This window comes from Cephus cinctus, unplaced genomic scaffold (assembly GCF_000341935.2).
Source record: "Cephus cinctus unplaced genomic scaffold, Ccin1 Ccin1_scaffold0898, whole genome shotgun sequence".
NCBI lineage: Eukaryota > Metazoa > Arthropoda > Insecta > Hymenoptera > Cephidae > Cephus > Cephus cinctus.
Genome location: NW_014333474.1, coordinates 42324 through 54128, shown reverse-complemented (window position 1 = coordinate 54128; position 11805 = coordinate 42324). Strand labels below are relative to the sequence as shown.

Sequence of the window (11805 nt, the reverse complement as noted above, 5' to 3'; positions counted from 1 at the left end):
CCCCCCCCTTTCAATTACTTCTAAAATTCCTCCCAGACTACCAACAGTCTCTGCTATCAGTCACTTTACCACGATTACACCGATGGCTCCTTGTTTCCACATTCCGACCCATCGGAATCAGACTTCCAAAACTAAATCCAAGAGCCTGCAAGCCTTGCGTCGTCCTTGGCCAACCGTATACACAGCAGCGTATACCTATATTGCATTGTGAACCAATAGAATGCACAATTCGCGCATAGATCCCTGATGAACATCCATAACCATCAGCCTATCAAGTACTATATCGAGGTGTCCAAGTGGATTCCAGAGGGGCCTTCGGTCGCTACTCCCCCTCGTGCCGGATAGACCAGAGCAAGACCATAGCCAGACTATAGAGACTGAAGCGGAGTGACCAGGGAGAGGACTCCGTAGGAACGTTCCGGCTTGGTGGACAGGGAGGGCGCTCGGGGCTCTCGGGGCTCTCGGCCGATTGCCAGATAACCAGATTAGAGCTGGCTGAGTAGGTGGGTCGCGGATAGATACCCACCTAATTACATCTGGACGTTTGAGTGACACTTCTCATTTATTTCAGTCGTTGATCCTACGAAGGAGTACTCTTTATGTATATATGACTTTTATACGGGTATGGCTGTGGATCTAAGCACGTAGTGGCTGGAACGGTGCGGCAGCCAGTGGCCGAATGTATAGGAAGGAGAAGGACCACCAAAGTGGGTCTAGAAGACTTCCGCCTTCGGTTGGTCGCGCCTGGCTTCCACTGCGTCGTCAGAGTCTAATAAAATGTGAGGTAAGTTAAACGCTGATTGGTGGCTAGTCGAGCGACACGTGAATAATATTGCACGTTGTCAATATCCTCGCCCGGTATCATCGTCACGCTTCCTTTGTCATTGGCTTGTGTTCGCTTTGTGGCTCGGCACTTTTTACGTCGAATTCGATCCCGATACTATCTGTATTATCTGGAGTGCGCCTTCGTATCTTTCGATGCTTATAACTTTCCTTTCTAATGACCGTGTACGGATTTTACGGTTTATTTTAATTATTTTAATGGGACTTACTGTACGTGAGGCTATAGGCGTGGGACGTTACGTGTATAAAATCATGAGGACAGAGAGGGTACATTGGGAATTTGGGATCGTGCGTGGGATATCATATGTGAAATTATTGAAATTTCATATAACGTTCGGTACAAATTTATCGATTGAAATTTGTTCTATAGTGGAAATCGAATGGACCGGGGTAACTTTGGTTGGTGCATTTGGTCGGAAAATCTATATGAATGGATTCGTGTTTGTGTTTGGATCGATTTTTTAAATTTATAACTATAGTGCAGCTGGGATTGAAAATTAAATTGTGGAAGATAATTAAATGGATTATTTGCTTGTTATTATTATGGAGGAGGACGAAGAAATATTTTGTATTTGAAGTTGCTCGTGTGTCGAATTCAGGTCCTGTGTGTCGATAGTCTGCAAATGTAACGTGCGTAGCGGATGTATGATGCTGATTGTCATCGAGTCGAATGCATGCATACGGGACGTCTGTATTTTGCAAGGCTTTGCTACTCGACAAGGAGGACAGTATGAACGGCAAGTGCACTGTGGTATCGGTTGTACCCGACATCTTGGTGTAATCAGACACCAAAGTGGGGAGACTCAACGTATGTAATTGAAAACATCCCAGAAGATCGGTGCGGAGTCTTGTGATCTGTACCGCTTGCATCCTTGGATGCTGCGACTCTTAGTCCATTAAAAAGCATTTATTCATTCGTTTGCTTATCCACCTGTTATCAAAATATATACGAAAGTGTATTTAATTTCAATGATAATAATATATTTTTAATTTGCTTTGTAATTTTTCTTTTTCTTTTACCAATTGGCGTACTGGGTGGTTTCATAGACGTGTTTGAATCAACAAAATTTGTAGGTCTTATATTATTATTGTGCTTTGTTATAGTTAATGGTGTTGATTGTATGTTATTAATTTTTATTTTTTATTTACTTACCGCTTTATTTGTTGCATCTTGCGTTGAATTAGTGTGGTGACAGGTTAGATTTATTTAAATTTCGCTGTATTGGAATTTTTTAATAAAGATCATTTATATGTTAAGATATGAGAAATGTTAATAGTACATCCATGGAGACTTAGGACATTGTCCTTTAATTCCTTTTGAAAATAGGTTTTACAAGGAATTAAGTAGCGGTTTAAAAAATCATATTAAACTATAAATTTATAAGAAGTATTTTTTTAAAACTTCTCTAACGTTTGCTATTTTAATGAAAAAATGTTGAATTTTCTGAAAAGTCTATATTTGATTTTTCAAATAATTGTTTTTTTTTTAAATTAAACTAGATACTTGTGCGTTTCATATAGAAGTATTAGGTATTACTAAAATCGAAGTGAATTAGAGAAGTTAAGGCAATCAATTCAGTTTGATGGAAATAAAATTAGTAGATAAAAGAGTCATCTTCCAAAAAAAATTTTAAAAATAACATAAAACTCTTAGTCGTCAAAATCCAAAATTCGTAACTAAAACCTATTCACTGCAACAAATTGTTTACAATTTATATATAATTTCATTTCTACACCTTATAAAAACTTTATTACACCATACTAGATAAGGCTACAACTAAGCTTCTAGTGCACAACTAAAGCTAGTGGTACCACAATAATTCAATTGGACGTGTTAATTTCAACAGCCGTGAAAATCCTAAAGAACCCTATTACCAAAGTAAAATGGATTTGCAATTAAATTCAAACGAATAATCTGAAGTTGGCCCATTAATTCAATTTCGTTTAAAAGCCAGCTTCAGTTTATTACTTTAAGTTCATAACCCCTAAGAATATCGTTCATACAAAACTCCATAAAAAATCTCGCCTCGAACCACCCAACTAAGTAAAACCTTAAACTAAATAAAACCTTTGCATCTCCAGTAGACTAATAATCAATTAAAAGTTCTATGCCTCTTTACAAGAAAAAAAAAAAAAAGGTTCATAACCCAAAAAAGTTATCTAAAAATCCAGTAGATCTTCCATGAACAGCATCTTCCATGGACCAATGAACATTGAAATGAAATTTATTAAAAAATAAAAATTAAAAAATTTAATAAATAACATATCCACTACGAGTGTCCGCAAGCACAATATAAATTTCGATATATCTCAACAACGATATATCTATATATATCTCGTACACAGAGGCGCGTACCGTGCAACCAAAAGCCACGCACATAAATACATACATAAGATCTTATATGCAGGCAGGTAAAGAGGGTCAGGATAATGCATCTTAAAGTAGGTCTCCGTCATGGATAAGTAGGTGTAAATACCGGTAGGCAAGGTTGAGTGCGCATCATGCCGAAAGGGAAAGCCGCCAAAGGGCGGTTTTCGTCCTTGTTAATATTTTCAATAGGAAGATTTTCTCACAGCGGGTATACAGAAGGTACCTACCTATGAGTAGGTATGCCTTGCTACTAGGGTACGTATAGGTATGTACGGTAAAAAAAGGAAGCGCGAGGGTATGCAGTGTACCACCTCTGATGAATGCCGCAACCAGTGGCTACCATAGGTTCTATCTACGATCGCCTCCACGCTAGCAGCCATCAACGTCCAGCACCTTCGTTGGGTCGCCCTAACGGGAGATTACCATTTGTCCCCGATTGCTCTTACACAATTTTTACATCGCAGATAAACAGTACAGAAGTTGGCAATTACTCAAAGATCCGCACTGCGTCCGAAAAATATTTTTGCGACGGTCCGTATATGCCCGGATACGTACGGACTGCATTTCGTTTCTTGAAAACTGACTGCGAACTACAGATAACGCTAATTAGGTGAATTGATAAGCGTGTAGAAGTTAATACAGGATTCGTATGTGGTTAATGGATCGCGTGAATCGAGTGAAAGTGACAAGGAGACGTTTTCGCGGCTTCTTGTTGGATAAAATATTTTTCATAGATAAGCTCCAGAAATTATTCACACGAGATACCGAACGAGTCGTCGGACGGACGAAACGATGAAAATAAAAATACGATTGACAGAGTAATACTTACTTTGTGTGAAAAATGTATAGGTACGTATTACCTGACAGCCTCTGAAAGTACAGGGAAGAAAATTGTAAAAAAACAATTTTTAAAGTCTATACCTCCTCGCAATTTTGACGAAATCAATCGGTGGGTTCTTTCAAGTCCGCCGAAAAAGACGGTACGACCTTTCGGTAAAAATTTTCAAAGTCTCTTTTACTTGAGCGGCGGATCGTCTGTGCTCGGCCTATATACATGTACAGCGTGGATTCATCGATCCAATTCGACGTAAAAAGGTTGATAAATAAACTTCCGAAGACCGCGGTACTTTAATCTCCCTTTAGAGGCAGCAGCCGAAGCAGCGCGATGAATAGAGGGGGGCCGACTCATTATGGCAACATGCGGTAAGTATGCTCGCGCTTAAGTTGTACGGTAGTGCTATGGGCAAGCTAGGTATAGAGGAGCAGCAGTGAGAGAGAGAGAGACAGAGATAGGATGGCACGCAGTACAGCCAACAGAGAGGCGCCCGTTTTGAACCTGGAGCATCAGAGAGCCCGTAGCCAGGAACATATACTCGAGTGAACTAGGTATATATATATATATATATATATATGTATACATCCCTTATTTCGCGGCAACTCGTTGCACGGCTCGGCGCATCCGAATGCTCACTCCCCTGATGATGATGGTCCAGGTGGTTGCATACCCTCCCCTACTAGGCCGTCCTGTCTCCCTTTTCCTAGGTTGCCTCACTATCCCCACCTCTGGAAACTAGGTACTTATCCATTCGTCCAGGTTTCTAGCTAACCGAGATGCACGGGCACAGCTGCTCACGGGCCCACGCTGAGAGACGTGAAAGACGGGACTCCATTTTGGAGATAGATACTTTTTTTCTTTTATAAGCTCTCTCGCGTTCGTGCTTTATGCAAAGTTAGCTGACACGCGGTATAGGTACTTATTGCTGCAGTCGCTTCAGCTTTTACGTAACGAAGTTATTCTGTTTGAAGAACGCTCGTGAGATAACTTTGATTACTTTTTCAATTGTTATGAACGCGGAATGGGTTTCTCTTAGTGACATAGTTATTCATTCTTGGTTTGAGTTTATGGTTTTTAAAAATTTTCTTTCTAACCAATGTTATTATTATTTTGTCAAATTATAATTTCATAATGTAAGAGCATGCTTATGAGAATTGTATTGTTTATCGTCGAGAACAGACCTTTACTGGAAAATTTCACTGGGACAGTGCTCGAAGAATTATTATAATAATTTCGAAATTTCTCCGAGTTACGTGGGGAATGATTTTTATAACTTCTAGTCGAGTTTGAATTTCTATTATTATTCGCACAAAAATTATGTGGAATACAATAAAATTTTGTTAATAATTACGTGTAAATAATAGAGGAGCCAGGCCAATAAACTTTGAAATATTTCAATACGCTAATAAGTAGATGTCGAAGAACAAAAAATAATGGCTGCAAAACATTGCCGAGAGCATCAATCTCCCCGTGTAGACGGACGCATCGAATTATAGAATTTTGAAAAGCATCGAACAATTTGATCTCGAGAACTATGAGAACTCGAGAGAAATGTGAAAAGAGAGTGCCCAATACTGGCGTATTCCACGGACAGTAGATTAGCCGTGGCCCTTGTCATTCGACAAATTGCAGGTATTGTCAGTGTGTAAGCCATCCGTCAGGCCACTTCCCCTAACCTAAAAAGTAGGAAACAGCACCAGGTAAAACGGTGATCGAGAGAATAGGCAGGCAGTCAGTAATGGTGGTTATGGTGGCTATGCTGACTATAGGTTGCTATGGCGATGAAGGTGATGGTGGTGGTGGTCGGTGCGCTTAGAAGTATTTCAACTGTAATCCGAGGAACCGAGAGCCTGGATCCTTAGGGATGAGAGCACGCCAGCACGCCAGCACGCCAGCACTAAGAAGCAACGATACCGCGTCAACGCTGCGAATAACGTACTTATACCTGATCATCCAACCGCGGATTTGAATGGTCCTGGCATTAGTGAAACGATCGTGGTAACAGCAGGATTTTCAGTAAGCATCGCCGAAGACGCTCGGGCGCTCGTCGAGCCTGTTGAATAATGCCGCTCGAAATGCCAATACCAACCGGTGTAGATTACTTTTCAGAATGCGCGTCGTCACGTAAATTCGGTGTAGCTTGTGTCGACACAAAGCAATGTTTGCCGACTCTATTCTTGTAGCATTATTGTTCGGCGTGTTCTATCCCTCGTCTTTACGGAAACAAAGTCTCGGGCGACGAATGAGACTGTTGTGTCGCCTTGGCACAATTTTCAGCATGCTTTTGACACTATTTCTTTCTTCGTTATCGATACTTTCGGTCACGTCAAATTAATTCTATAGATCCCGAGGACTTTTGTACGTCGTAAGTTACAAAGAAATGGATCTGACAATACAATTTTTTTTTCAATATCTTCTATATTATATCGTCATTATTGATATGCAGTTATGTAATCGAATAGGGATGCATATCGTAAACAAATTTTTGATCGAATATGATTCAAAAGGTGTTCCACTTGACGTTAATGACAGTCTATATTAATTTGTTAATAAGAAAAAAATGGAATTTCAAAAAAAAAAATTTTGAAAATGAAAACTTCTTTTATTTGTATAATACTCTGACAGCTATTAGGCACGAGCAGATGGTGAGGAGATTCGAATAATGGCAGCGCTTGGATCGCAAACAAGGTAATCATAAGATTGTCCAAGTGTTTGAATAAGACGCAGCAGCGTAATCCATCTGGATTGGCCGTAGTGGTAGAGCTATATGGATATGATGGATGCTCGGTGTGAATCGGAGCCGATGAGCTTCTTCCAGTGTCGTGTTGGAGGAGACCGCATTCCTAGACGGCTTACCGGCCGGCTATCACGGTCCACCATCGGCTTCTCATATCCAAAGGTGGCGGATTTCTTTCTATTTCTTATCCAACTCCGCAGGGATACTCCAGGCGGCTTCTACTACTCGGCTCTACACTCCCGGGGGTTATGGCTGGACCAGCGACCTACAAAGAGACCTGCCGCAGCCACCCTGTCAACTCTGGAGAATTCGACACTGCTAGATCTTAGGGATTGCTCCGTTGCTCTGGTGGATGCTGATCCAACATCTTGATCCCACGAGTACAGAGACGAATGGTTGTTGGAGGAACCAGTGCTCTTTAGGAGCAAAAAGTAGTCATTGAACTTAGCGTATCTTCTTGGTGACCTACTTGATGACACTTTTATTAATTAACATTATACTGTTCTGCGTGAATAAAAATTGATAATACTTTATTCATATAATCATACAAAGTTGGGCATACATAAAGCTCCTGTGAGCATGCGCCTTGTGGTCTTCTAAGCTTGCAGAATAATTTATGTCATTTTTTGGCTGAATTTTAATTTTTTATTTCCGAGAAAGGTTATAAAAATTTTTTATTTATTTAAGAAAAATTTAATATTTTTAAGATGCTCTCGAAAATATCTATCGGGTCCTTAAGAGAGATATCAAAGAAAGAGGATGTCGAAGAGACTTTCTATGGTTTCTGCTGGATGTTGAGCTGGTACGAAATGGCGTCGCGGCACGCGATACGCCTTAGGCGACACGGATTGAAATTCTCCGGATTGTACAGAACGCAAGATGCAGAATGGCTGCTGGAGGGTAGATGGAGGATGCTGCGATTGGGCGCGCGGTGCAGTAGCACTCGAGGGAAAAGGCGTGCGATGGACTCCCTCGGCATCGGCAAAGCATTCCATACGTCAGACTCACCATCACCGCCGAATGATATTCAACGAAGGAACGGAGAGAGATCAGCGGGATGCTGAGGCCGAGGGCTACTGGTTTCTCCCGTTGAGACTTCCATATATCCACCGCGTGCCTTTCTTCGTCACGGCGAAGCGTGCTGCTCACTAGCAGCCACCCGCAGCGTTTACGGAGAATGGAATCACTCCTACGCAGCAAGAGCGCATCGTCCGCTTGTCAGTACGTCACTTCATTCGTATCCTCATCTGGGTCCAGACCAAGTCCAGATTAGTCCTTGACGTCAAGGTCAGTACCGAAGATTCCATTTCGCTGACCATAGAAAAAAAAAACAATTAACACAACCATCCAGTATTGAATTACCGGAGGGTATGGAATTGCAAAATTTTCGAAAAAAAAAAAAAAGTCAAAAATCAACATGCATAAAATAATCATTTTTATTTAAAAAAAATTCTCCACTATCGCACATACTACCGAACCGAACCAGCCTTCGAGACTTCATTGCCACGGCGTTTCCCGATAGACACGGAAGTTCAAGTAGCCGCTCGAAGAAGACGCGCAGCATCCGTCGTTGGTCCATGAGAGAGTTGATAAACCCACTCGACATGGGAGTTTAAGACATCGGCACGCGGGGCCCTACGAAATACAGAGAGAGGCCGCCGCGACGCTCCGCGATCGTCCCGACCGGATAGCCGGGCACGTCCGCGGGACATGACAACGAGATCGCTCACCCGGTGACAGGGGTGCGTGTGCTCTTGTGCGTGTGCGTGCCCCGTGAGGACTTGGCTGCGTGAGATAGGAGTGCGTGTGGATACGCAGATAGAGAGGAGGCAGACACGTGGAACAAGAGGGCCAAGGATCGAGAGACAGACGGACCACCCTGGCCACAGGCGATCATGTCCCGATCACGTAAACTGGCCGCCCCCTCATCCATCATGCCTTTGTGCTTCGTGTCATATTGCCGGCGTCTCTTCTTGCGAGACAAGTCCGCGTCGACGCTGCAAATTGGCGAGACTTGCAGTCCCTTCGTTCCCTCGGTTATTCACATCTCTGTTTCTCTTCGTACGCGTCACCCTGTATCCTTGGCCGGTATGCTTCTTCGGCATAACTCCTTAACATGGATCATTCTTACCCACTCGATTAACGTACATGAACCTTTCCACGCCTTAAGTAATTTCTTTGTCCCGCTTCGATATTAACACAGACCCCTGTTCCTTGTAGCTCTTCGATCTTCATTCGAAATTCCGTCATTTTTTACAAAGTACTTGTCGACTGAGCATACAGACAATATAATATTTGTATACACTAGGATATAAGGGATAACGTTAAAATTAATATCGATAGCATTAACGATAGTGTATTATTTTGGGATTGTATAAACAAGAATATATTATTAAATTATATTTAATTATGTTTATATTAACAATAATTATCTCGTGATATCAGATAGTATTATTGATAAAAGTATTATTATTGCGCATAGCCTATACCGCGTTACAAAACATAAAGCCGCTCTCCAAAAGACACGTGCAGCCATCCAAAGCCATTACTGTATCTGTGATCCTTGTCACCTGGTAAAAACGCATTACTAATACTCTATTACCATATGACCCCTTAAATTCGAAGTGCCGAAGCGTTATGCTACCAGAGCTCATGATATTGTCCGAATGGATTAAATATATCCATTAGGAATTTCAAGGTATTCCAATAGCCTCTATTTCACCATAATGGTTTCACTTCTTTACTAAATCAAAAAAAAGAAAGCCGTGTACATCTTGCTCACTCTGTTCAAAGTTGACGTATCGGTCGTCCAGAATTCCTAGCTTCGCGATAGTAAATTGTAATCGCCACGTGTCCAGAAATAGTCCTGCAAGAGTAGGAGAGAAAAGTGCCTATACAAGTTCTGAGCCCCAATAGGTCGAGTTGGATATAGGGACGGCAACAGCAACCATTAATAATACGTTTGACAGAGAACAAATAATTCACCACCAATGGGACTTATAATTCTATGTAATCTGGCAGTCTCTCTGCTTTCATCGCACTGGACACTGGCTCGTTAATTGTGAATTGATCGTGTTTGAATAACGTAATTAAACGCGGGCAAAAGTAATTGCGTAAGAGTAACGAGGAGATTCTGCTTTGCGAATGAAAACTAAAGACGCGAATGTGTATGTGGCTTAACCGGATGACCTGTCTATTAATTTAATTTAATTGGGCAAATCGGTTGGCTCTTCGATCAATTTTCGACTGGCTGTTTAATATTGACTTCGAAGAAAAATAAATGTGATCTTTGACATTACCGAGACAGTTGTTGGTTATTGGATTTTTATGGTTGTGAATTGTTATTATTATTTCGGAAAATTACGCAATCAATGCAACCACTGCAACGACTGGAATCGAACTCGATTAATCAATTGGCTGATAAAAGGCCGAGTTGTTGACGTTATCGATACGCTGTGAGAATTTCAGGAGACTTGGTGTCACTTGAGAATGCTGATGGATCTAAACAAGGTTGTACGTTAATTAGATTATTAGAACTGAGTATGAGGAATTAGTGACGCAATTTTGATTATCTTTCAAAATGGCTGTGTAAGTTTTTTTTTTCATGTTAATTATAAATATTTTTTATTTATCATGATGATTTACATTAGCATGTATGGTTTCATTGGAAAATATTTTTTTTCACTTGAAAACTTTTACTTGAACGCCTTTCATGTGCTTCGCAAGTCAATTACACGGATTATTAAAAATAATTTTTAAGAAATCAACGCGACATTTTCTATGTGGTTTTTTATATTCATTGAATAGCCCAAAAAACATTACTTATGGGCGACGTCAGTGTTACAGTAGGAACAGTGAATAAATATTGTGGAGAGATTAAAATTTTTTACATAAAACATAAAAGAGAAGAAAATCCGAAGTAAATTGATAAAGAAATGAAAAAAACAGGAAAATCTATAAAATACATTAGAGCAAGAATTTTTGGAAAATATAAATTCAAATGTATGCGGATCTTGTGAAATAAGAAAAGGAGGTGGAAAATGCGAGTGAAAGAGTTGCACGACGTCGGCACGTGCGAAGCTCGTAAACCGCAACGAAACGGCTAATAATATATTGTGGGCAGGTGGGCAATCCTCTCCATTGGCAGGACTAACGAGGATCTGTAATTACTAGCCACAACTCAGCGTCACGCTACTCGTGTCTAAGCTCCGTCTATTATATGGCCCACTCGACCCTCGTTTTCCGAAGCCACAAATCTATGAAGACTTACAGCCAACTGTGCGGGACCAATGCGGTTGGAGAGCTCAGTAACTTTTTCCACGTTTACAATTATTCGCCGTCAGATACTCATTTCCCCACATAACGGAAGCTTAAGTACTTGGTTATATAGTATAATAGTCTGTAATCATTAGGACCATTGTGAGTCCCTGCGGCAGTCATTCATCGCGTTAAATAGATATTTACTAAACCGATTATCTTTTATTAAATTCATAAATTACATCCTGAATACAATTCATTTTTTTCGTGCAATCGCAAACGCATTAATTAATATTTTGGAAAAGTTCCTTTTGAAATTTTGTTAAAAATTGAAATTTCCAAAATTCTTGTTTCTTGAAAATTTCGAAAAATTTCTTTTCCCTTGAGATTTTATCCAGAAACGACGAAACTTGCTCCCTCGGTCGAGATACCATACCAACCCTTAAGACCGAAAAACAGGAAGACACCTTCTGCTTACTGTTAGTTCGCATCCGGATAATCGCTTGTTCCTTGCCGAGGAAAGATCCGTCGTGCACGAAGATAAATGCTGGAATGCTCAGCGAATTAACGTAATCCTTCTTAAATAATAAACCATTGTCGCGTGTAATGAATCTGCAAAGAAAATGAGATGGTCGCCCATTGTCAGCTTTAAAGAAAATCCTGAAGAGTCCGCTGGAGTTTGTGGCTGAAAAATACTCGAGGCCCATGGTCCCTGTACCGCTTATCCTCATTAGGTCTGGACTTGGATATTTGGATACCCAT

The 11805-nt window shown here is 40.7% G+C and overlaps 1 long non-coding RNA gene across 2 annotated transcripts in view; it reads left to right on the top strand.

Annotated features, from left to right (window-relative positions):
• LOC107271109 overlaps positions 1 to 10045 on the top strand; it is a 12821-nt gene extending 2776 nt beyond the window's left edge. The window contains exons 2-4 of one of the 2 annotated variants that reach the window (XR_003060757.1): positions 240 to 503; positions 572 to 784; positions 6987 to 10045. This is a non-coding gene — a long non-coding RNA (uncharacterized LOC107271109). Of the gene's footprint in view, positions 1 to 239; positions 504 to 571; positions 785 to 1442; positions 2105 to 6986 lie in introns of those variants that run through there. The other variant, XR_001538516.2, reaches the window with a different exon arrangement.
• The last annotated feature ends 1760 nt before the right edge of the window (positions 10046 to 11805 follow it).